Source organism: Camelus bactrianus, chromosome 17 (genome assembly GCF_048773025.1).
Source record: "Camelus bactrianus isolate YW-2024 breed Bactrian camel chromosome 17, ASM4877302v1, whole genome shotgun sequence".
NCBI lineage: Eukaryota > Metazoa > Chordata > Mammalia > Artiodactyla > Camelidae > Camelus > Camelus bactrianus.
This window is the reverse complement of record NC_133555.1, coordinates 28,617,917-28,644,852: the sequence shown is the minus strand read 5'-3', so window position 1 is coordinate 28,644,852 and position 26,936 is coordinate 28,617,917. Positions and strand designations below refer to the sequence as shown.

The 26,936-nt window shown below is 39.7% G+C and overlaps 1 protein-coding gene across 3 annotated transcripts in view; it reads right to left on the bottom strand.

The window, feature by feature from the left end:
• The window catches only part of ERC2 (ELKS/RAB6-interacting/CAST family member 2), an 875,964-nt gene extending 858,037 nt beyond the window's left edge, over window positions 1-17,927 (bottom strand). For all 3 annotated transcript variants that reach the window (XR_012499973.1, XR_012499974.1, XM_074344641.1), the window contains exon 1: window positions 17,790-17,927. The gene's annotated coding sequence lies outside the window, so the exon portion shown is untranslated. The remainder of the gene's footprint in view (window positions 1-17,789) is intronic.
• Window positions 17,928-26,936: the final 9,009 nt, after the last annotated feature.

Here is a 26,936-nt window from a genome sequence, read left to right as displayed (position 1 = left end):
ACACCTACAAACTTCTGTTAAGGGAACAGACCACAGCTAAATTCACAAGTTTAAAATATAGCAAAACCCCAAACAATAAACAGTAAAAGTAAAAAATAATTTGAGATGCTAAATCAAATTTTAAAGAACAATTACGGTTAATACAATATGGTGATTACAACATAATTCACCGCCTCATTAAGTTTCACAAGTGTAACAAATTAAGCTGGATACACTGAAGAGATAAATAAGGTTTTGAAGTATATTTTATAAACATCTGTGCATTTCCTTCAATCTGCAAATGTAAAATGTCGATCAGCAAAGCTCTAGCTAGAGTGTACTTAGCAAAAAAAATTAGGAATTATTGGGTCTTACACTAAAAAAATCCTCAATCTGTCAATAAACAGAATTTTCAGAGAGAAAATTATAGAAAGGTAGAAAAATAACAACTCTACCTCTTTGCCCCTAAATGTCCAGTCACACACACTTTTCTACATTTAAAAGCAACATGTAAGGAGCATGTCTAAATAGCCTTTTACTAGAAAAGAATATACACATGATCATATACAGAAGGAAAATTTTTAGTAAAGATTGTACACTATTCCAAAGAGGGGAAAAAACAAAACAACCACAATTGGTGTCAAGGGATGGGGAATGACTTAAATGTGCAAATGAGACAAGCATTCATTTATGTATTCTGGAAAGAAGAGAAAAAATAAATGTTATATCCTAACTCTGGAGTCTTTCAAAAACATGACTGATCACCATAGAAGAGTCACATGAGCCTTTAGCAAAAATACTGACTAGCAAACTGTAACCACTCTAAAAACTGCAATAATAGTGAATAAGAGTCAATAATCACTTTAAGTCATCAAGTAACTTAGTTAAATCTCTTAGTTCATGAATAAGGGTAAGCTTATCTAACAAAAATATATTAAAAGGAGGGGGAGGGGATAGCTCAGTGGTAGAGTGCATGCTTAGCATGCACAAGGTCCTGGGTTCAATCCCCAGTACCTCTATTAAAATACATACATACATACATACATACATACATACATACATACATACATACTAATTACCACTCCCCAAAAATACATAAAAGGGAAATTATGGGACACAGTTTAAATCTATTCAATAAATATTTCAAGAACAAATCTGTAATGTTTCTGACCTTCCAGGGACGCAAATTCCTCCATTTCAAAAGGGAGCAATAGCCCCTTTATTCAGGTTTATATGAGTAACTCTAATTATTGTGCCAACCTGCTAGATATTGTGAATACTGGAAATAGATGAGAATCTTTCTGGTAGTAATAGGTTGTGGTCTCAGATGGAGAGAGTTCCATGAAATAAAGAATAGTACCAGAGAAAGAAAATCAGGTTTTTTAACCTGGGCAAAAACTGAGGAGAAGGGGGCAGATCCATAGATGTGTATATTAAAGAATTTACAAATCTTGTGAGAAATTAAGGTTGTTTTTATTTCAAAAATCTGGAAACAAATAATGTAAGGATATTCTGGATCATCATGGCAGCCATGCTCAGTGAGTTTGAGCAATAAGCTATACCCTAAGGAATCATCATGTGTCAAAGGAAAAAGATGGACCTGGGAATCTAAATAATGTTTTCTCACTGGGTGAGAAGTTAGAGAGGTCAAGTTCCTCAGCTGGAAGCAAAGTTTCACACAAGTTGAATATTGTGAACATGGTGGGAAAATTGAGTCATCACCCAGCACACAGCAGGATAGACCAGTTGACTGCCAAAGAACCCACCCAGAATAGTTGGCATCATATTCCAGTTACAAGTAGCAATTTAGTTAATGCGGTTAAATCAATGTTGTTAATTTGAGTTAGTAATATGAAGTATACTTAATTTCTAAATTGATTTAAGTTTTAGAAAGGTGTAGGAGCTTAAAATAAAACCTCAGCAGCTTTATGTTTATACAGTTAAAAGTATTACAATAGCAATAATTTAAGTGAACCTTGGGGTTCTACAAGAAATTATTTTCTTTAAAAGGTATCTCGTCCAACTTTTAGAAACTTTGGTTAAGTGATTAAACATATACTGGGTTTCAGTCCTGAAACTCACATTTATTATCCATTTAACCTTGAGTCAGTTAACAAACCTCTCTGAGCCTAAGTACCTCAGTAAGTACCAATGGACTCAGGAGTAAGAATAGGTACTTTACAAAAGTAAGATGAGTTGTGACTAAATCAGAGAAAGTGTAACTGCTCAAAAAAGTGCCTCAGGCTTAGTAAAGATTCAGTACAACAGCCCTCGTCATCATCAATATTAACCACAGACACATTATGTTTTCTTAAAGGATGATCATAATGTTGGTAATAATTAGTCCTTTGTTTTCTATTAATTTCACATATGATTATAAAAGGCATTCAAATTCTGAGCTTCAATGTTCCCTTCAATCTCTAAGATTAGTTCTTGAAAGACAGTACAATTGATTGAATTATTAGGAATAATAATAATAGCTACATAGGTGGTTTTACATGGATCCAAGGAAGAAAACTAGACTTAAGTACAATGTTTCTTCCTTATGAGTAAAAAAAAAAAAAAAGGAAAACAATATTAAGCATGTTACAATGGATCTAAAAAGGTTAGATAGTTGAAAAGGCTGTTAAGCAATTTACACATAAGAGTAGAATTTTAGCCAGTGCAGTAAATTGCATCATTTGTTCAAAATATTCACTGTCCCTCTCTAGTCAGCTCATCCCTACAGTCTCCCTCTCATAGGAGAATCCTTCCTGCCCCACTGACATAAGGCTTGGCCACGACTTGTTTTGCAGAATGCAATGTGAGCTGAAGTGACACATGCCATATCCAAACAGAAGCTGTAAATGACATCTTGTGAGTAAACCATTGTTTTTTCTCCTTACCATGAGAATAGCTCATCCAAGAAAGGGACCACTCCCTCAGCCTGAGTCCCAGAAATAAGACAACGTGGAATAGAACCATACACAACCCATGAGAGGGAAATAAGCCACTGAGATTTGGGGTTGTTCTCTCAGCATACCCCAGCAAAATCTGACTAATACACCCAGTTCCCACAAATGCAGACCTAAAACAAAATATTTAACATTCAGGTTAAAAAATAGGGCAGAATTTTTTCACTGATTGATCTCTCATTTCTTTCTTCCTTTTGCCACAATACCAATCTAGGTGATGTCATCCTTTCAGGGACAAAATATCTCATGTGAGGTCTCTAGATAAATCCAAGTCACTTGTAAATGATGTCTTTTCAGACACAGATACTCATAATGAACCATTATAACTGCCTCCATTGTATTCTCTTTATCATTCCTGTACCCTAATTTCTTTCCTAACAAGTAGCTGCTCCTAATGCTTGGACATCAAGATGAAGACAATCATCAGAAAGGCTCAAATGAGGAGGATAAATGCTGCTGAGGTAATATAGTTGCAAAAAAAGCCTCAAGTGAAGGCCAGGAAGCATCAGTGTGTGGGGGCTGGAACTCATGGCTCCACTGATCAGCACATTGTGAGTCCCTGTCCTGGAGCACAGCCTATTGAAGAGTCTAGTCATGCCTGGCCCAAGCATGCCTCAGCACAGGATATCAGGAGAAAGGAAACCCATACGACTGCTATCTGTGACTCCATCTTACAACGGCTCTGTGAGATCCAGATTGTGCCACGTGATGCCACTGTCTTACCTTGAGCCTTTTGCAAAACAGATGATACAACCCTGATAGGTCCTCAAAGGCAATAACCAATCTCATTCATCTTCAAAGCTCAGTACTGTTACACTTTTAATAGTACTCAGGGTAGAGCAGTTAAAAGCATGGGCTTTCAGTCAAGAGTCCAAGATTGAAATCCTAGCTTCTCCACTTACTTAGGTAAAGACCTTGTGAGCAAATGCTGTTAAGTGCTCTACTAATGTCCCTCTGACTTGAACATTTTTGAGTCCCCTGAAGGACTTCACACTGCCAATATCAGCGTCTCTGCTGAAGACTTCTTTTGAACTTGGGAAAACCACTCTGCTTTTGCAGGGGGTGGGATAGAAGTGCCAGGGAATTAACCACCCTCAAAAACAACTGACAGAAAGATTTATACACCAATGTTCATATGTGCATTATTTACAATAGTGAAAATGTAAAACAAACCAAATGTCGACAATGAATGAATAGATAAACAAAATGTGGTATATAAATACAATGGAATATTGTTCATCCTTAAAAAGGAAGGAAACTCTGATGCATGCTATGTCATGGATGAATCTTGAAACCATTATGCTAAGAGATGTAAGCCAGACGCAAAAGGATAAATAATGTCTGATTCCACTTATATAAGTTACATAGAATAATCAGTGCATAGAGATAGAAAACAGTGGTTGCCAAGGGCTGGGGGCAAGAGGGAGTGGGGAGTCACTGTTTAATGGTACAGAATTTTACTTTGGGATGATACAAAAATTTTGGAGATGGATAGAGGTAATGACGGCACAACATTGTGAATGTACATGATACCACAGAACTGAACACTTAAAAGTAGTTTAAATGATAAATGTTGTGTACATTTCACCACAATAAAAACTAAAAATAATAAAAAATAATTTTCTTTTAAATAAAAAGAAAAACAACTGACAGGAACTGGTGGTTACACACCCCTGCTTCCTCACCCCTCACATGAGATCATTTGGAGGCAAGTGTTTTTACACTATCTTCAGAGTTTCCTGGTCAGATTAAACTCCAGCTGCCACTGTAGTAACTTACTGAATACTGTCCCATCTATTGACTGCCTTCTCCCTGTCTCATATCCTTGTTCACCTACTGGTGTTCCCTGTATGTCCCAAACAATTACGTCCACTAGAACACTTATCTCAGGGTCTACTTTTGGGAGAAGCTAAACTAAGACACCCAGGCAAGTTTCTTTTCTAAATGTTAATTTCCTCATTATGAGAAATAATACTTGGATCATGGAGTTATTGTCAAGATTAAGTGAGATAATTCTTGAACATTCTTAGCACAGTACCTGACACATGTACTTAATATGAGTTTCTTGGTAGTTATCTGCCTTTTTGATAGAAGATAAACCATGTCTCTCAGTTTCAGGAAGAGATTAGAAATCCAAGAGCTTTCTTTCCCATCACTGACTTGATTAACACCTCCCAAAATTTAACATTCAACAGTTAACCACAATGAGAAGGAACTGGAATTTTGCATCGAACTCACTCCTGTGCTTAGACGTGGACAGCCCACAAAGGAAGTTAAACAAGCTCCCAAATATCAGTTAGATCCTCCAAGGCAGACAGATCACTATCATACCCTGCTGTCCTGGGGAGTTAGAAGGCTGTGAGCTTAATTGTACACAAATCTTCATTCTTATCCTTCTTTCTCTTTGGCTCCAAATGTACCATCTTAGCATCCCTGAAGCACATGATGAGGACTAAGATGCATTTAGTCTTTTTCTGTTCCACGGTGCACCAAATGAAACCATGGAATCATGAAAATCCATTGAGGTATATCCTTTGCTAAGTACCATTTTATTTTCTTCGGTTTCTTTTACTGAGTTGCCAAAATTCACAGAGAATTTTGTTAAGTACAATGATCACCTATATCATCTAGCAAACGCAGGGAATAGGTTAATGACTCTGGTAGACTCTCCTAAATAAGACTGGTGAGAAATCCAATTTCTATCTCCTACTTTTGGAGAAAATGCCTTTCTTAATATATTTTTTAAAGCTGAACAAATGAAAGTTCACTACACTGTCATGTTTAAAAGGGAAGCTCTGTTTCCCAAAACAAATAAATGATAAAATCCCAAATTACGTCTTGCCTTTTATCATAATCCCCAAAGCTTTTTTTTCCCCAAAATTTCATATGTCCATAGCCTTTAACTTTGTCCTTATCCCTCACAACTTTATATAGTTGGCCAACTTAAGTCCAATGTATGTAAGTAAACACCATCCATATTGGGTATGTTTAATGGTTTCCATCTTTGCCTCAATTACACTATGTTTATGAAGCTCATATTTCTCCCTTTATTAGTGCCTACATTTTTCCATTTTCCATTTACTTTTTATAAAATAATGACAAGATTAAAGATATGTTCAAATGATTGCACAAACTACTATACAAAATGTTGACGCTACTGAAATAAAACTGTTTGTTAGCAGGTAAGGCCATGACATAGTAGTTCAAAATGCTGGTTCACAAGCTGAAGCACAGAAGTCAAAATTAATGTGTGAAAGGGAGCTTATCAACGTGACCAACGAAAGTGGTATAAATCATGCAAAAGTAAGGTCATTGGCAGTTGGCATGCATGGGGCATTGAATACAGTTTCAGTACATAATTCTCAATTACACTGTACATTTCACAGAATAATTAAACCATTTCTATCCATGAACTTTCTCACACCACTTTCAGAAGTTGTACACTATGAATTACCTCAACTATTTCCTTCTATTGATATAACAAAGTCAGTTTAATTGCATCCATTAACTGCAAACATTTGCAGAGATTTTAAAACAAGACCCATGCTTTCTGTGCTCTGCTCAAAACTCACTGAAAAGAACTTGACATTCAATTCAAAGAAGTGCTCAAAACCAACAAGCAGCACAGAGCCCCACTACAGATCTTTCATCAGGGGCATCTTCACCTGAAAAATGGTCTTTTAAAGTTATAAAGTTTGCATGAAGTGTGTTTGCTGAATGAAATCAGATTGAGCACTGCTAGGATTCCCAAGACCATATTCATAATCTTTCTCTTCTTTCTCAGGTCATCCTGCCACTCCCTTACTCCAATTTCAAACCCCATACTCCCACAAACACCAAAGGAGGTAGTTATTGCCATGAAAGTGGAATGAAAGGAAAATACAGAGAATTCAGCATCTCCATTTGTCAGTCCCTATTGAAACCCTTTAATGGTTAAGCTTGAACTTCATCTTCTTAGTGGATCACAGGGTCTTCATGCCTGTCACTTGCCGTGGCCTCTCTTACCATCCCCCACCCCAGCCAAGCTAATCTTCAGCTCCACAAGTCTACTGTCATCTCCCTAAACCCTAAGACTGCCATCCTCTTGCTAACCCTTGGACCTGGACTCCCTCTGTTGTTCATACCATCAAAATCAAGCCCACCCCAGCTAACTCCACTTAGTATTCCACCTCACCTTAGGAGTTACCTTCTTCAAGAAGCCCTCCTTCGTTTGGGATTAACAGATACAGATTGCTATATATAAAACAGATAAAGAACAAGGACCTACTGTATATCACAGGGAACTATATTCAATTTCTTGTAATAAGCTATAATGGAAAAGAATATGAAAATATATGTATGTATACGTATAACTGAATTGTTTTGCTGTACACTTGAAACTAACATTGTAAATCAACCACATGTCAATAAAATTAAAAAAAAAAAAAAAGAAGCCCTTCTTCATCCTTCATCCATGAATCTTGTCCATCCTCCTAGAGGAGGACAGCCTGGGTATTTCCCCATAGGAGTTCCCATTATAATAGCCTTCTTACTTATCTGGAGCCCCACTAGAAGCTAAAATCCCCGAGCCCCCTTAAATCACCTACTCTGTTTATAGCTGCCTCCCCTGTGCCCAACAGAGAGCTGGCATAAAGCTAGGACACACGCATACGGTGAATATATAGTATAACAGCTTAACTCTTCTTTTAATAAAGTCCATCATGAAAGCACACTGGTCATTGTTGTTTTCCAGGATAAAATAGCTAATAAAATGACAATTACTTAGTTGATGTGCATGAAAAAAAATCTGTTGTAAAAATATATCATTTAATTTATTTTTTTAGATATTCTTTTTTTGGGGGGGAGAGGTAATTAGGTCTATTTATCAATTTTTTTTAATGAAGGTACTGGGGATTGAACCCAGGACCTCATGCATGCTAAGCACACTCTCTACCACTGAGCTACATCCTTCCCGCTAACAATGTATCTTAGATCTGGAAATATATTTTAGAAAAATATATAAAAGATATAAAATATATTTTAGAAAAAATATATTTTAGATCTGGAAAAGGGCCAGATGATTCTGATATATATCAAGAAACAGAGATCCCCAAATAAGAAAAGCCAGTAGCAAAGCAAATTCCAGAAATGGAATTTAGGTCTCTTGACTGGCAGGTCAGTGCTCACATCTCTATATCCAAAAGACTATGCTCTTAAGTTATTCTAAGCAACTATTCATGTTGCTGAATTTAAGGTGGCCTGTCAGTGTATTCAAAGCCTATACACAAAAGATGGTTCTTTCTCAGACTTAACAAAAAAGGTAAAGAATTGCCCTTATGTACCCTTGCTAACTGCTCCATGCCTCCAAGCCTGAGGAACAGCAGTCACTGAAACTCAGGTGCCTTTGTATCCACCCAGCATCAAACAGAACTTATTTTCAAGGAGCTCCTAAGAATGCCAAGCTATCATCCCAGTCACTACCCAACCTCCTGCTTCCCCCCATGGAGAGGTTTCAGAAACAAGATGGCTAGAGAGTCAAAATGGGGGAAAAGGGGAGGAGGGTAGAAGGGAACATTACCCAGAAGGAACGAAAAACACACATCACCGGAAGGAAAGAAAACACACCAAAAGCCATCTCCTGAGAGCCATACGTGAAAAAGGATCAACAACACTGCTCCACTAGGATCCTGCTCTTTGAACCAAATCTTGCTCCTCTGGGGATGCATTAGCTTGGAGCCAGCAGGCAGGAAGGCAGCATGGCTAACCTGCCTTAAACCAGGCACAAGAAAATCATCTTGGTAAGAGTTTGGTGCCTACCAGTTTCACTAGGAAAATAACTAGGGATCAGACCAAACTCACATCTTGTAGAGCTCAACCTTTCACCTTCAGAGTGGAGTTTTCCACCTTCAGAGTAGCTCCTAGACCCCAAGTCACCTTGGGTCCCTACCTTCAATCACCTTGAGCCCACAGAGGATGAACCTCCTACCCTGACCACATCCACTTGTTTTAGAGAAATTTGCTACATAAGAACTAGTGACTACAGTGCACAACTAGGTTTAACTTCTTATATAAAACCCTGTTCTTTCTTGCTATAATTAGCTGTACTGTTTTAGGGGAAAGCCTCTCACAGTTTGCATAAGGATCTGAGAGTATTCCTAAAGAACACATTGCTCAATTCCCATTCAAGCTCTCGTTTTCTGAGCCACTAAGAAGTTGCCTTGAATTAATAGTTCATTCTTAATACACTTGCAGGGAATGCACTTTGCTGCCTGCAATTCATTCATATTCTGAAATCGTAGAATGACAACTACTTTTAAGGGTATAAAGCTGTAAGGCAGGAAGAAAGAAGGAACGTTATTAGACGTCCCACATATACACATACACATACGCTTGCATGCACACACTGCACCCATGCGAGAGAATTAAGTGAGCGAAATGTAGACTCCGAAGAACAAACTACAGCAAAGTAAAGTTATTCGTACAAGACATCGATGAACATTGCCACTGGCCTTCCATCTGTAAGTGTTTCCCAGAGATGCCTTTCTACCGGGCCCACACTTCTCATCTCCTGGGGCTGCAATCTCACTATTGACTTCCAGGAAAAAGTAATCACTTAGTTCCTTCCTGAAAATGTTGGCTGCCTTTCTATCCTTCTCTCTCTCTCTCTCTCTCTCTCTGTCTCTCGCTCGCTCACTCTCTCGCGCAGCTCTCTTTTTAATTTTGTTCAGTGCCCACTAGGTGCCAGCAACTAGAGATTTCCTGGAACTTCAAAGCAATAAATCTGGAAAATGAAAGTGGAGCAGAAATGTGCAAAACGTTAAAGGCAGAACTTGAGGCACAGCCCTGGGAAACAGGGCCAGCCAAGTGCTAAGGAAATCTGGCTAGAGCAGAAGCTGAACTGTACCAAGAGATGGGGTAACCAATTATATCAGCAATCAAGCCAGTGAGGTAGTGGCCCTGAGTTTCCCTAGCTAAGACGGAATGAGTAACAAATCATGCAGAGGACTTGGCCCTAGCTGTACAAGAAAGACAACCTGGCTCTTCCTGGTGCCTTTGTCATTGACACTAGTGGGGCTTAGTTGCTGCTTCTGCTGTAATTGTGTGTAAACCCACTGCTCCTACTATACCCAGTGATAATTTAAAAGAGAGAGAGTGAGGCAGATGTGAATTCAAATTCTGGCTCTGCCACGGCATTAAGTTTGAGCAAATTTCCTCCGTTCATTTATTAATTCAACAAATATTTATTTAGCATCTGCTATGTGTCAAAGACTCTTCTAGGCACTGGAGATACAGCAAAAGGCAAAAGCTCTTGCCTTCACAGAACTTATCAAATCCTTTGAGCCTCAGTTTCCTCATCTATAAAGTGGGGATAATATATCTACCTTTATAGGTAGTATGAAATGAGGAATATAATGGACCTAGTACATAGTAAATGCTCAGTAAGTGGTATCCTTCAAAGAACAGAGCAAACCTATCCACAACCCCCAACTAGAGTGTAAGCTCGAAGTGAGGAACTATCTATGGCTCATCCCTATACCCCCAGTGCCTATCATATAGCAGATGCTCAATAAGTATTTCACAAATCAATTAATGAGTCTTTATAATAGCCATTATTATAGTAACTGATAATCATTATTTTCCTCCAAGCCACTGAGGTTCTATTACCTTAAAAAACAAAAGGACATTAAATTAAAAGCTTTTTTTTAAAGTAAGGTACACTGCACAATATATCTTTGAACTTCAACAAGACAGCAAGTGTAATTAAGCGTAAGTATTCCAATTCATAGAACCTATGAGTACAGAGACCTACACAGACAGCTGCTGTAGATGCTGCCTGATGCTTTCCTAAGCACAAAATAAGGACAAGTTGGCCAGGCCTCAGGTTCATCCAGAAGACACTTAAAAAGTCAGTTAAATAAAGTTTAGCAGATGTGCTAAAAGATGACCTATCAGTAAACATAAGCTAAAAACAAAAGTGCTGCATAAACAATCACAAAATCTCAATGGCTTAAAACAACAAAGGTTGATTTCCCAATCACATTATATGTCCAGGACCAGTTAACTGGAAGCTTTGCTTATTTAATGGAACCATGGTAGATAGAGGCTCCTTCTCAACACATGCTTCCATGATCACCACAGCAGAAGAGAGCACTGGATGGTCTCACACTGGAAATTAAATGCTCTAGTATAGAATTAACACAAGTCAAGTCCAAGGTACACCTGGAGAAAAAGTAGCTATGACGAACATTAACCATCTCCACCCTAGATGACCCTAAGCCACAACAAGCTGTGGAATAACAAAGGGATTTGTTACAGAGGATGCTCCAGTAAAACATCTGGACAGCTCTAAGATTCACATAATCCTAGACCTGGGAGAATGTGTAGGGATCATTTTAGAGCAGTAGCCTCAACATAAGGAAGTCCCAGACTACATAAACCTGGATCCTGAATTTTCACAGCAACTCTGCTTTTTTCTATAAATATACGAAGGGTCCAGATAAGCTTTTATTCAGGAAACAGAAGTTTCTACAGCTGAAAAACATTTGAAAACCACTAATCCAAATCATTTGTTTTACAAATTAAAAAAGCAGAGAGAGAGAGGAAGAAAAAAGGAGGCCTGGGAAGTTAAAGGGATCCCACCCCACCCCTAAGAAACCTTCAGAATGTTTCACAGTTGTGAAAATATGTCCATTGACAGAATTTGTTGTACTGCTGCATCACTCTCTGGCCTCACCTTTCATCTCTGCTTCCTTTAAATGGCACAATGGAGCCAGATCCAGACCAAAATCATGTCATACAAGGTCATCAAGGTTCAATAAATGGTATGGACAGTAAGTAGCCATCCCCACCCTACTGCACTAAATAATGATTCACATCCCGTTAGCAATTCTCTACATTACTCATTCCCTATTTCCTGGCAAAATGTGAAGTCATTAGCAGAAGCTAATACTAACCTTCAGGAGGCTTTCGTTTTGTTCTCAGATTACAGGTTAACAGCCAACTATGATTTGTGTTCACTCAATTCCATTCTCTCTTCATGTCCCCAGTTGTGCTTTATGCTCAGCTTTTCCTCTACCTTAATTCACACTAAAGGTTTGGGTATCATGTACTTAAGCCTCAGTGATTTTCCAACCTCCAGTCTCTGTCTTTTTAAAATCACCTTTTACAGTTGTCTCTTACTATCTGCAGGGGATTAGCTCCAGAAACGCCTCTGGATACCAAAATCCAAGGATGCTCAAGTTCCTTACAGTCGACCCTCCACAGATGCAGAAACCGCGTCTATCGAGGGCTAACTGTACTCACTAGGCTGTGAAATAAAACTCAAACTTTTCAACCTGGAATCCAATTGCTGCCTCAATTTTACCCCAACCTACTTGTCCAACCTACTTGTTATCTCTGCTGTGGTACTTATGTACCCAGCCAAAGGCGTGATGATGGCCCTGAAAGTTAAAATGACGTAGTAATGAATCCTAGATCTTGTGCAAATGCCTTAATCTGATTTTTGATGTTCTCACCTATGAAATAGATATGATGGCAATTACTTTGAGAGGCTCTTAAGAAGGTATGTATCAATGAGGATTATATTTGACTACAGGTAACAAAGAGTTGCTTATTAGTAAGGAAGTTATTTGTTTTATGAAAAAAGAAGAATAGGGGAAAGCAATCTAGGCTGGTACTATAGCTCAACAATGTCATTGAGACCAAGAGCCTTCCAGGTTCCAGCTTGGCTAATTTTCATAGGTGATCTTATCTTTTCTTTTTTAATGGGGGAGGGGGTATCTTTTTCAGCATAACAATGAACATTAGATGCCAGTGGAACAATGTCTATAGAATTTCGGAGTAAGTAAAAAGAATTTAAGATTTAACCAGGAATTTCCTATTTATTCCTAACTTCATTCACGTTTAAAGAAAGACTTATTATTTACCATATATTGATATATTTATTATGAGCTCTAGAAAATATACCCCACATTTGACTCCTGTTTTAAAAAAAAAAGGTTACTCAAAGATACACTTAACTAAATAATTTTTTTGTACATACAGACAAGGTTGCTCCAATATTTAAATGTTTAAATCAAAGAAACTAGAAGAGCTAAAACAACTTGAAAATTAATGAATTAGGAGAAATAAGTCTATACAATTTATACAGTATCGAGACTGTGTGTTACTGGTAGAGGGACAGACACACAGTAGGTGATCTTATCTTTGTTGTTGTAGTTGGCTGCTGCCCCTCAAGGCATTGCACCCACTTTCCCAGCAACAAGAAGCAGAAAGAGATCAAATGCTGTTGGGGTACACCAGCCAAGTGCGTCTTGCTCATTAAGCTTTCAGGAAAGTCCCTATCCAACAGCATCCACTTACATCTCTATAAGACCTGAGACTCATGACCACTCATGTAAAGGAGTTTGGGAAAATGAGATGAGCATATTCCCATCTCAAACAAAATCGAAGTTCTCTCAGAAAGGAGAGCATGAATATTGGATAGGCAATCAGCAATGTCTACTCCAATATTAAATTATATATTTCATGTAAAGTACTAAGCACAGTACTGAGCACATAGTTAACTGCTCAATAAAAGTTAAGCTATAATTATTGCTACTATTATAACTATTATTGTTATTATTACCCATTCATCCTACCCTCTGGTCAAATGAAATAACTCATTATATCCAGATATGCTCCTCACATTTTTGTTATATCCACTGCTCTATCTGTATCTCTAACACTGTCCCTGCTTCAAGGTCCAGGAAAATGCCTCTTCATCCAAGAACTCTTTCCTGACTCCTTCTCCTAATAAATTCTATGGTAGCAGAACTTACATCAGACAAAAACCCCTGTGCTCCATCAAGCATACTCCCTTGAATACAGTAGGTTCTAAAAATTAGTGCCTTGATAACTCAAGTAATAAATGTATATGCTCATACTTGCTTTTACAGTCAGTCCTCTAGAATCAAACATGGTATATTCCTGAAATGCAAAAGTAAAACCTAGGTGTATATGTCATAAAGCTAGGGGTAGGAGTAAGGGGATGAAGACTACATTCCCCAAGAATGAGAAGAAAAAATTATAAAATTCTATAAAAACACTATACTTTTTACACCCTATGGGAGTTCATCAAATATTCCCTCCCCTCCTACAGGCAGAGTCTACTTTACCCATGGATGCTAGGCTTCACCATGTGACTTGCAATATCCAAAAATGTTGTTAATGGAAATGACATTTGCTTGTGCAGTTTGGCTTGGCTCTTGAATATAGTGACCTGCCATGAGAAGATCATGCCCCAGGTATCTGCTATCCCTTTAGGGTGGGCCCTAGAACACATATAGAGCAGACCAGAATCCAACCTACAGCCTACAGCAGAGCCACCACCGGGAGCCCAACCTGGATAAGCCAACAGGCAACCTACAGACTCATGAGGGTGAGAATAAATACCTGTTGCTGTAAGTTCAGGAGTTTTGTTATGCAGCAAAAGTTGACTAGTTTATCTTTTACCATTTGATATAATTCAGCATTTCTTACATAATCATTCATTTTGTTCCTTTTCTTCTTGTAAGAAATAACTGGCTGAAGTACATCTGTCATTGGTACACCTAATGATCTCTATCTTTAGATCAACTCTTTTAAACTTATGAGACTGGCATTATCATTAATATCAGTGCTTTTCTATTTTCCTTTTGTTCTACTATCTTTCTAAAATAAGGAAAATCACAATAAAGTATCAAGGAATAATATAAACACTGCTGAAACTAAACTGTCAGCTGACAGGTAGGTCTCCCATGTGACAGTCAAAATGTTAACTTTCAAGCCGATAAAAGGGATTAAAGGAAATCCTAGTAAAACAACTAAAATGTTGATGGTACAAAGTCAACCTCACCAAAATCAAAGACTATCTGTTGAGGTGAACTTGTGGACTCCAACCCCATTCATCTAAACTCCTTTTCAGGATACTTGTTTTGGCAAACCATGACCTCTGAGTTTCATCAGTGAGAAGAAGATACTGACAGACTTACATCTGTAGCTTTTGTAACGTAATAAAATAAGAGGGGCATATTATTTCAACAGAGTGATTTTAAATATAATTATATTTAATCACTAATGGAAAAGAATCCCTCTGTTAGTGAAAGAGAAAATAAAATTCCTATCCTTTAGGGGGAAAAAAGGTCAACTGAATGATAAGAGAATGCATTCAACTAAGACCTATCCAAAATTCCGATTGGAAATTTAAGATATCAAGAAAAATATAAGAGTGTGTATTTTATTTTGTTTTACCTTCCTTTAAGTCATCATTAAGTTTGGAATCAAATTTCCTTTGGGCCAAAGCTGACATAATGGAAATACATAATATACAAAGTTACTTAATTTGCCTGTTGGTAGGGGCAACTGCCTTCAAAGTGGCAAGGCAAATAGGATATTCAAAGATCCTCAACACTGCAGTGGACTCAACAGAATAGGCCCTATGTAATCTGGAAGAGCCCACATTGCAGACTGGACACATGCAGAGTGCACAACCAAAATTTAAATTCAAGGCCATGTCCAAGGACATAGGCTCTGGTTCAGAGAAACCTGGGCTCATGTTCTCGCTTTCACACTAAACTGTGGCAAGATATTTAATTCCTTTTAGTTTCCTCATCTAAAATTCAAGGATAATAATAGTCCTATCTACCTCATAGGGGAAATGCAGGATTAAAAAAAAATACATGTAAAATACTCCCCAAAGTGTTAGCATATGCAATAACAATAATAATGATAATGATAATAGTAAAAGTAACAATACTACCTTGACAAATCTGGTTCCTACATGAGGACCATCCTAATCAGTGTACTCTGGTTCACAATCTGTTCACGAAAAGCTGAATGCACAGCTTTATATTCACATCCAATACATCTTCTATAAGATGACAGGCTCTCTGAATCAACCAGTAATTTTTCCACTGAATTCAGGGAGAAGAGTGTTGAAAAGTAAGCTTTTCACTAATAGAGAATTGAGAAGGATATGGTCCTTCCACCCACAATCCTTCCACCCTTGAAAGTCTTGCTTATGAAAGTCATGTTTCCATCACCATCCACATACCGCCCCCACCCCCACCCCAAAACTGTGCGAGGCTTTCATTAAAGCACAGAAGCAGACCGACAAGATGGCTCACCTTAGAGGCAAACTCACCTTAAAGGCAAACTCTTCTACCTTCCAGAAAGGGTCTGGCTTGACCCCACTGCCACCTCCAAACTGACATCCAAACTGGAAGTGAAGAAGTCAGCCTTCACTTCCAGAACTTGTGTTATACTGTAAAAAACTAAAAGAATCCCTTCTGTTCGTGGTAATCCAAATAAAGCATGCTTGCCTGCTTCAAAAATATCTTATAAATCCACCAGATAGAGCCAAGAGCCAAATACTGTATACAGAGAAACAACGTGACTTTACAAGGACAAGAGTGACCATAGGAGACAAAGTGCCACACCCTTTTCCAGATAGCGCAACAGTAAATGATATCTCTTACAGAGGAATCTGCAATTCTCGAAATAGGTGGAAAATTCTAATCCCCAGCACCTCCTCCCATTTCATTTTTTACACATCCATTTCATGTTTTAAGCCAATGGCCTGAGCATCCCCAACTACTACAACTAAAAAAATCGAGGGGGAGGGGGTTAACAAATACAGATCAAGCATACTTGCTTCTAAGCCCATTTTCGAAGAGTTTTCGTCCCGCTTGTTTGTCTCTCACAGCTGGAGCCTCATACCTGGTGGAAACCAATGGTTAAGTAAAACCACTGATTTAAAAAGCCAACCAGGAAACTAACCCTGACAAGTGGGAACTGCCCTCCTCTCCCGAGCATTGATTGGCTCTTGAGGTTCCAGCGGTCCCCGTTCTGCCCACATAAGTGGCAGGTGTGGCTGTCAATCACAGAGGGAACTGACAATTCACCGCTCTGGGAGTAAATTGCCTTTCATCCAGCAAAGGCAGGTAGCCGCCTAAAATCGATCTGCTCGTAACAGAGCGGACCCTCCCTCTCAGGCAAAGAGAACAGAGACCCTTAAGTACAAAATAAATAAGGCAGGGCAGATCAGAGAGTTTACGAGCGCTGTTCTATTATCCCGCACCAAAGCAGCCCTTAATCTTCACTGTCCTAAGATGATCTTTCAAAGGCTCGTACAGTAATAAAAATAAAATAAAATAAAATAAATCAAAATGAATAAATACAACCCTCTAAGTATCCCTTTTCTTGTATAATTCGGAGATGAGAAGGGGAGGGAAGGAATGTCATCCAGTTTAATTTCACATCGTATTCGTTTTCATACACCACGAGCCCTTACCCCTCCCCAATAAATCCGGCTTCATTTTCCCTGACACGGATTTCTTTATTTTAACACGCTCCCCTCGGAACACGCCGAGGCAGCCAAGTACCCCACCCCCTGGGCTAGGGCTCCACATCTCTATACTTTGTTCTGCTTGGGGATTCCCCGAGCCCCCTGCCTCTGCGAACACCCCACCCTTCAAGGCAAGAGGGGGAAAGCCAAGCGAAAGAGGGGGAGCTGAAAAGAAGAAAGGAGATGGCAGTGAGGGAGGCTGCCGGAGAGGGACTGCGGGAGGTGGCCCGGGCCGCCGGGGCGAGCTAGCGGCGCCCGCGCGCCGGAGAAAGCCGTGCACTTGTTCCAATCTAGGGGTTTCTACATCAAGACAAATCTGTCCTTAGGCCGCCCCATCCTTCCCCCCTCCCAGAAAGCCCCGGTGGAGGCGGATGGTTCACCCCTTGGCTCCCCCAGATAACGCATTGCAGCTCCCCACGAGTGAGGGGGACCCGACACAAGGGATGCCCAGGCACGGGAACCCCGAAGGAGCCGGGCACCCAGGGGCCCCGGCTCCGGCGTCGATGTCTCACCTTTCTGATGCTCACCCCGGGGCCGTCCCACATGGATTTTTACAATCTCACGTCGCCTTGGCCCCGGGCTGCCGGGAGGAGCCGGAGCCGGCGCCGGAGCCGGAGCCTGAGCGAGCAGGAGCAGGAGGAGGAGGAGCTGGGCAGGAAGGGAGGGAGGGAGTAAAGGAGAGAGGGTGCCGCTCCGAGGCCCGAGGCCGGGCGCCGGGCCGGGCGGGGCCGACGGCCGAGGGGGCGGCACCCGCCGCAGTCCCGAGACGCGCGCTCGCGCTAGCGCTGCCAGAACTGCGCTCCGCCGGGCCCCCCGCCCGGCCGCTCCGCGCGCTCGCTCTAGCTCGCTGCGGCCCTGACTCACATTCCCAGCATTCCCAAGGAGCCGCTGGGGGTGCCGGGGCTGGGATGCGGGCGCCTCCGCGGGGGGGCAGCAGAGAGCGCCCGACCCCCGCGGGGTGCTAGCGGCGGGGGTCTTGGAAGCGCCTCCTCCCAGGAGGCCTCCCGTCTCGAGCACCTGATCTCCATCTCCTGTCCCCGACGCCCCTTCCCGGGTAACCCCCTCCAAAAGCTGCCTGGCATTCCTGGGACTAGTCAGGTGGCTTCGGTGACAGGGGGCAGGGATGACGCTAGGTGGAGGGGATGCAACTATCGAGTTAAGCTTTAGAGTTGGAGTTGAGGTTCCCTTATCCCGGCACCCTCCCATTGGCTTAATCTTCTCTGGGAGGGTGAAGGGATTTCTTAAGATTTTTACTTTCTTGTTTCTCCAGGGAAAAAAGAGAATGAAAGATGAAGAAGGGAGCAAGAAAAAAAAATCCATCATCATCGCCATCATTCATTGAGTGGCTTCTCTACCCTGCAATGTGTGTGCATCGTCCTATTTGTGGTACAAAGGTGGTGTCTGTTCATTCACAACAAATGCATCTCAAGATGACATGCTTGAGGAGTTGGATAGGTTTTGAGTTGGAAAAAGCTCCCATCTAAGTCAGAAGCCACAACTGCTACCATTTTCTATTAGGGAGGAGGACTCCAAACCTCTTGGGAATCTCCAGATATGGTCTCTTTCACTGAGTAGTTAATTTGCAGGACTAGAGCAGTGATTTCCTTCCTGTCCTGATGAGTCTTTGGGGAAGCTCAGGAAAATGAAGCAAATCCAGCCATGAGATATCTGAATGTCTGGGTGAGCAGAGGTATGGAATCATCCAAGAACAGGGATGACTCCTTTCTTTCCTCCCCTGGTGAGAATTCAAATATTAAATGAAGGAAGTGGACTGTGAAGAGGAAGATGCCTTCCTGTTTCAGCCCAAATGCCCTGTTCCTTAAGCTTTCCTTTTACATCTCTGGTATTTAAGGTTTTTTTTCACAGACTCATGGCCCCTGAGGCCTCTTTGCCCTCATCTTCTTCTTTCTCTCAGTTACCAAGAAATCAGTACACATTCTGTTGACCTGGATGCTCCAGGGACAAAAGCAAGCTACACCTGTTACATTTAGTTTCCCACATACATCTTTGACAACCTCAGCTGAAGAGAGTTGTTATATATATATGTGAGAGATTTCTCTCACGTTGGGTCATTGAAAAAGTTAAGAATAATCACCTTAAATAGAAAGCAACTTTATATAGGAGAACAAGGACTCGCATTTAGGTATTTTAGGTATCTTAAGTAAGTCATCTTTACCCACCTGAGACTTAGTTTTCTTATCTAAAAAGTCAAAAAGCTGAACTATAGGTTCTTAAGATTCCTTCCAAAGCCAATATTCTCTAACTTTATGTTTCTGTGTGTGTGTGTGTGTGTGTGTGTGTACGTATACAATGTTCAAAATGCTTACAAGTAGCCATTAAGGGATCTTACCCCTAAGCACAGAAAATTATAATATATGCTATGTTTTGTAAAATCTGTTATGTGGTTCCAGGCTTTTTGTTGGTTTTTGTTTTATTTTGTTTTGCTTTATTGGTTTTTCACATCTTTCTCCATCATGGCAGTCCCTTCCAGCAAGTTAGAAGGAGCACTTTGGGCAGATATTTTTTTCTCACGTTGTCATTCATTCATTCATCCAACAGATGCTTAGTGAGTATCTGTGCTATTTCCTGCGGGTTCAGAGTCTCTGCCCTCAAGTGTAATAAAGAAAACAGGCCATTATAATACACTTACGAAGGGACGAAGCTCTGGGAACTGTAGGAGCATGAAATGACAGCCAACTTTTCCCCCTGTGGTTCAGAAAAGGCTTTCCAAGGAAATGTCATCACTTTTGCTTGCCACATCCAACTTTCCTGCCCTATCCTGTGCTCAGTCTGGAGCAGCAGCCTGCAAGCTATGTGAACCCAACCAGAGAAGATCAGATCTTTAGTATATACCTGCCTCTGGGTGGGCCATCACAGGCTATCTCCACAGTATTTGAAACTGTACCACAAGAATGAATCAGCCAGTTGGTACTGAATGGTGAGCTGATAGACCATGGTGGCCCAAATCAGAACTATGGCACCCAAAACCATGATGTCACGGAGAAGTGAGCTCTAAGACCTTTACGAAGGAAGCTGGTCTGTAAAGAGAATAGAGAGCCATACAGACAGAAACTGAAATTCCTAAAGGCCTAAAAGACTTGTCTAGCCAGCTGTTTATTTGATATCCCCAATGTGGATATTTAACGAGCATTTCAAACTTGATTTGTCCTAAACAAAACTCTGGATTTTTATGTACCAAGTCTCTTCTCTCCCAAGGTTGCCCATCAGGTTAATAACCCCACCATTTAACCAGTTGCTCAGGTCCAAATCTAAGAGCAGCTCTGATTTCTCCTTTTTGCTAATTCCATACCCACCCCATCAGCCAGTTCTGTCAGCTCTACCCTTTGCCATATCAGAGCCTGAAGCAAAAGGAAAACTGGATTGACTGATTGATTGACATGCCAATCTATTTGGCAATTTCCTTTGCCAAAAATGTTTTAAGAGCTTCATAGCCCTAATCATCATAGCAAACATATCAAAACCCAGCACCATCAAAATATATGTCTTTTCTTCTGTGGAAATTTTTGAAATCTTTTTTAAACTTTACTTGTAAAATTATTTGACTAATTTAATTTATTCACTTGTGGCTATAACTCGTCATAATCATCAAGCATATTCAAGAATTACTGTGAGATGAAAACAAAGTCAAACCTATAATGGTTTTCAAATGGAATGAAATGTTTGTAAATATGAAAAAAAACATGAAGTTATGCTTTGTAGGGATTTCTCATTAAACATTAAGTGCCCACTAATAGTTTTCTGTAAATCTGCTATCTCAAAGCATGCAAGTCTTTAAGGGGCTTGCAAAAAATGTTAATTAAATGTTGAAATTACATCAATTTATTTAGTTCTTTGGTTTCCAGTAACTTTCCATTTCTGTGATTCTGGCTACTTATGAAGTCTGGCCACCCTTACTGTCCTTGGGTTCCATGAGAGGTCCCTGTATCCTTCCAGTAGATACATACCTTTCTTTTTTTTTTCTGTCTCAGGTAGCCTGAGTGAGTTTCTCCTCCTTGCAGCCACAAGTACTGCCTGAATTGGAAAACCAGCTTCCTTGTGCCTAGACTAAGCCCTTCACTCTAGTCCACTAGAATCCAGTGGCCAAATCTGGCCCAGTGATTAAATTCCCCAAAGAAAACAAACCCTGGGAAACCTCATAAGTAGATATTGTTACAGTCATTGGGGATTTCTCACTCTGCTTCTGGAACGATATGGCAGATTGCCATGCTGAGGCCTGATTCTGGGCTGTGTCTGTTTCTGTATGGTATTTTCCATGAGTTACTGCCCATCCCTTAGGCCTCCTCTTCCTACAGCATTCCCTCACTTGGATATTTAAAGGTAGTTCATTAGCATATTTTAAATTATGCTAAAACTATAACATTAAAAGAACTTTTTACCATGCCCATTTTTCAAAAACAACTTCAAGGTGGAAAAGGCCCCTCAGAGACCCCCGCGAAGAGAAATAACTAATAGATGCAGGTTTTTAAAACCTCAGAATGCTACAGGCTTACATATTTTTTCGGCTTCACCCAAACCCTGGTTCCTTAGACTTGTGCTTTTTGCTAGTACAGGAGTTATATTCAAATACCACCATGTTTTCCTTCTAAAAAGCTAAAGGCATTATGGAGAGTTAAGCTATTCCAAAAACCCATGAAGAGTTGTTACCTTGAATCCTGTCTGCATTTCCATCCATACAGATGCTCAAAAGACTCAACAAAAAATTTTAAGCAAGCTAATAATGGCATTCATTACAAGTGAAAAATAATAAAATTGGGAGGAGGGTGTTAAAACATGAAAGTTGTTTGAAATATCAATAACATAAAAAAACCCAACCTTTTTTCTCTTTTCCTCCTTAGTTGCAAAAATTCAGCATTTAATAGTTGTAACATTGTTAGGAGTTTTAAACGAATATGTGAACTCCTTGCTAAATGGGCAGGACTAGGGTAAAGCAGGTGAGACTCTAGCTTTGGGTGAAAAATTTAAGGAGGCACCAGAATCTCAGTAATCAAGGTAAATCATATCTTAATATGGTATTTTTGAAAAAGAAATCAGCAAACTACAACCCATGGGCTGGCTGCTTTTTTTTTTTTTTTTTTTTTACTTTTTTGGGGGGGTGGGTAATTAGGTTTATTTATTTATTTTAATGGGGGTACTGGGGATTGAACCCAGGACTTCGTGCATGCACTCTACCACTGAGCTATGCCTTCCCCCTGGCTGCTTGTTTTTGTAAATAAAGTTTTATTGGAACTTCTGAGGAACAAATAAAGCAAAGAGAAAAAAAGGTCTGGAGCTTCATTTATAGGGATTGTTCATCCTAGGGTTCCAAATAAGAATTTCTTATACTAGGGCTTTTAACTAACAGCCAACTTCCTGACGTTCCAGTGCTGCTGAGAATGTCTGCATTCATCTATTATCTTTACAGCCTGGAGCCTCTCTGAGCAGGAGAAAAACGTTTGCCCAAAGGTTGGGTTCTTGTGAGAGACAGGGTAACCAGCCACCGGTAATGTTTCTTGGGACCAAAATGGTCTTGTTTACCCAACTTGACCAAGGATCTCAAAAGTCTGCAAAATACCTGCTTAAGGCTACATATTTGAAAAGTCACTGAGATAAATGTCTGAACAAACACTCTAAGTACTCCATAAATATGAGCCAGTTTTTAATAATAGGAGAATTGTTAGTGTAAATTTGAAGAGTAGAATCACAGTTGTTCTGCAAAGATAGGATTGATGGGCCCATTAATCAGCCAGGGACCAATGCTAGATAAAGGTAGAAGAGGGCATGGACCCAGAGAACAGGAGAGGGTGCTGGTTTTCCTTCCAAGCATTAGGTATATATCCTACCACCTACAAAAGTGGCTCAGATTACTAAACGTTCTACCACCAAGCAACTCTTACAGACAGTACAGGCTTCATAACTTACGTTGCCAAAAATTCATCCATTTCTTGAAACAGGCTTTGGATCAGCTCTGAGAAACAGAATTCTTTTCCAAACAAAAGCCTTAGCTACACAATTAAGTGAAAGGTAACTAATTTGCTTGGAGGAGAATAATGAAAGAAAACAAGTTATTTTAAATGATAAAAATATGTACCAAATTGGCAACAGCTTCAGAATGATTGCTCCTGGGTTTGATTAATGAGATACTTTATCGACTGTACAAACAAGAGCTTACTGCTTTAGGACTTTTTTTACTTAAACTTTTAATGAAAGTTTTAAAAATATTCTTAGCTTATAAAAGTAAGAAAAGCTGGTTATAAAATAAAATTCAAACATTCCAGAAGAGGTGAAAAATCTACCCTCAAAGACAACCAACCACTTTTTAACAGCCTGGCATATATTCCCTTGGATTTTTGGAATGTATATTTTAACAAAAATTGGGCCCAATTATGGTTGTTGTCTTTCAAAAACCGTATCTATCCCTTACCTCCTTCTGGCTCTAGACCTTGCTCTTCTGGCTTCAGAAATTGTCATATCACCTTCCCTCCTTGGCCACAGTGATTGCTCCAAGGGCTAAACACATGGCCACAGTCAAACCAATCAGAATCCTTTCCTGGGATTTTTCAACCAGAGCTCTGTTCTTCTCTAGTCAAGGAAGAGTAAGAATGTAATAACAGAGTTGGCAGCATCCATGGCTCCACTGTCATGGACCAGCTTCCCCATAGTTTTCTGCCATGTGCAACTAAAACAGTCCTAATATACATACTCTTCTGCAATTTGGTTTTGTTCAGCTAAAACTGTGTCCATCATGGACAGTTTCCATGTTAGTGCACATCTCCCTCTTACTTTTCAATAGCTGAATAATTGTATTGATGAATGTTTATGACCTTTTTCTAGAGTAAGGAACTCATGAAGGTTTTATAAGTGATAAACACAGAAAATTATATTCATATGGAAGAGCTGCAGCTACATCAGGAGTGATGAGGATTGTTATGTAAGTGAGAGGCCAACACTGACAAAGTTTAAGTAGCACTTACTCCCCAACTACCCATCAGTACTTATCATACCTGCTTTAAGGAGACCACATTGTGGTGTTTAATATCACCTCTGCTGGGTGACTCAAGATTATGCCTTATGTGCCCCAGTTTTTCCACCACATCTAGTGGTAGAGTTGAACTCATCCATTCACTGAAAGGGTCTTTAAGCCTCTGTTACAGGAACATTTTGAGGGAAGTTGAGAGAAGGCTGTAAGTACCATTACTGTTGAGTTTGAATATCTAAAGATCCAATACTCAATATTTCCAAGACATGGAGCAACTATAAGAAAGAGATAGACTTGGGCTTTGTGGTCACACAGTAACAGCATCAAGGCCCAGTCCCTCCCTTTATGACCCTTTGTGGTCTTGAGAAATTTACTTAACCTCTCTCAGCCTGATTCCTCATGAAAAGAAAAGAAAAAAGAGGTTTGATTAATAGTACTTGCCTCACAAATAATTTGAGAAAATTAAATAAGAAATTGCATGGAAAGTTCCTGACTGTGCTGGGCCCATAGTAAATGCTCAGAAAATAGAGGCTAACATCATTCTCATCATGTACATGGTAAATTCAATTGTCAGGGCTGTATGCTGCTTCCACTTTCCAAGTTTCTCTACTGACAGTGTGACTTTCAAAACTGTTCTTTTTAAAGTTTCAGAACACACATAAAAAGCTGAGTGCTAGCCAGGATATATTTGGAAGCAAAACAGTCCTAAAAATAAGAAAAAGATGCATGACTTTTTAAATGTTGGTTTTCTCTTTAAAAGCAAAATTATACTACAAGTAAAGAACAAAATTCATTCTTTCTGTGACCTTGTTAAAAAATGAAGCTTATTGGAGTGTGATACATGTCAGATGTTGTTTAGAATGGCACGTGCCCTTCTCATGACATGTGAGCACACGCTGCACGTCTGAGGTTTTTTCTAGCAGGTGTTTCAGGCTGAAGAAGGAAGATGGGTCCTACATTTTATTACAACACCCACAGCACTCACGCTTTCCCTGGATTATGTTCTGCAAAGTACAAACAGGAAGAAAAAGTATAATTTCCTAGAGCCTTAAAGCAAATAGTTTATGAAATAGAATTCAAAGGCCCTTCCCATAATGGTTTTGAGGTCTCAGGAATTCAGACTAATATTCAGTCCACAGTACTGCAACCTGATTTGGGCTCTGATTTAATACCTTCCAAGAAATGGGTTCCTTCCTGCCATTTCTACTGCTTATCACCCTCCTTTCCTGCCACTACACTTAGTTAACTTCTATTCAGCTTTTAGCCTCAATTCGGCATTTCTTCCAGAAGCTCTCCCTGAGCTCTCAGTTAGGTGCCTGTGCTATCAAATCTCATTGCTCCCTACACTTCTCTTTTATGGCTCTTATCATGACTATAATGGGATAACTGATGACTCATGGTCTCAGTGCTGTCCACTCAACTGTATGCTCCAGTTCCATCAGGAATAGGACCACTTCTGTTATGTTGACCTGAATGTCAGGTCAACTGTCATGATATAATAGATACCTGTTGAAAATCTGAGAAAAAAAACCCTTTTATTCTATGAATTTCAACTCAAAGAATAGCTAATTTGCTAGAAGCTTTCCTTACAAAGATCAGAAGAATGCCTTTATTCTTTGTAACAAAACAAAACAAAACAAAACCCACTATAGCCATTTGATGTCATATCATCTACACTCTATGAAATTAATTGGTTATCAGTTTCAGGAAAGAAGGTGATAATTATAACAATTAGCATTAATTGGATGTGTAACTGGCTAGACCCAAAAAGGAATAGAAAGAGACTAATGTAAGAGAGGGTTTGGAAGTCATAGCTTACCTCCCTGCACAGGCGCCCTTGAAAGTGATGATTCTAGATAAAAGCCAAAGTTCTGTCAGGTCACTGATGGTGCTGCTTACCTTCCCAAAGCACCTACTACATTAGGGTTTAGCACAATGTGGAATAGAAAACAATTCTGAGACAGCTTCCCCTTCCCAGAGCCAGCTAGCCTCTGCTTGGATCCTCTCTGTGTGAGAGGACTCATACCACAAGGCTGTCCATTCCACTATCGCATGGTTCAAAGGGTTAGGTAGTTTCTTCCTATGTTAAGACCAAAGTTCTACTCATCAAAACCAGAATAAATGGATGTGTGAATCAATTAGTATTTACTAATTCTGCAGGCAAAATGAGGCTTCCTGCTCTATTTTAAAGTATGATTAACCTCTAAGTTTCTTCATTCTGTGTGTGAATTGTGAGCAAGCATGTATGTGTGTGTGTATGTGGGTGCAGGTATATGTGTATAAATGTATTTTTGCCACATCAGTATAAATAGAAGTGGGTTTATAAGATTCTGGAGGCTTACTCCACTATAGGTATTTTTATAACCATCTTTGTTAATTCTCAAAGCCATTAAAATCAAAGCATTTAAATAAAATAAATTTAATTATGGGCTAAACCCATATATCTGCCTCATCTTTATTATAAGACAAAGGATGGAAAAGAGTCAAATGTTTTGTCTGCTTTGCCAAAGCCCAAAATCTTTTTTCTTTGGGCAAGGAAATACATACACCATAAGGAGTAATTCTTTAATTGCTTCTAATTAGAATAAATGCCCAGTAAGTCCTGGGTCTCAGGAAATATGACTAACACTTGCCTCACCTTGCAGTGGCTGCAGATGAAGCATGGGTGAGGGTGTGAAATGGG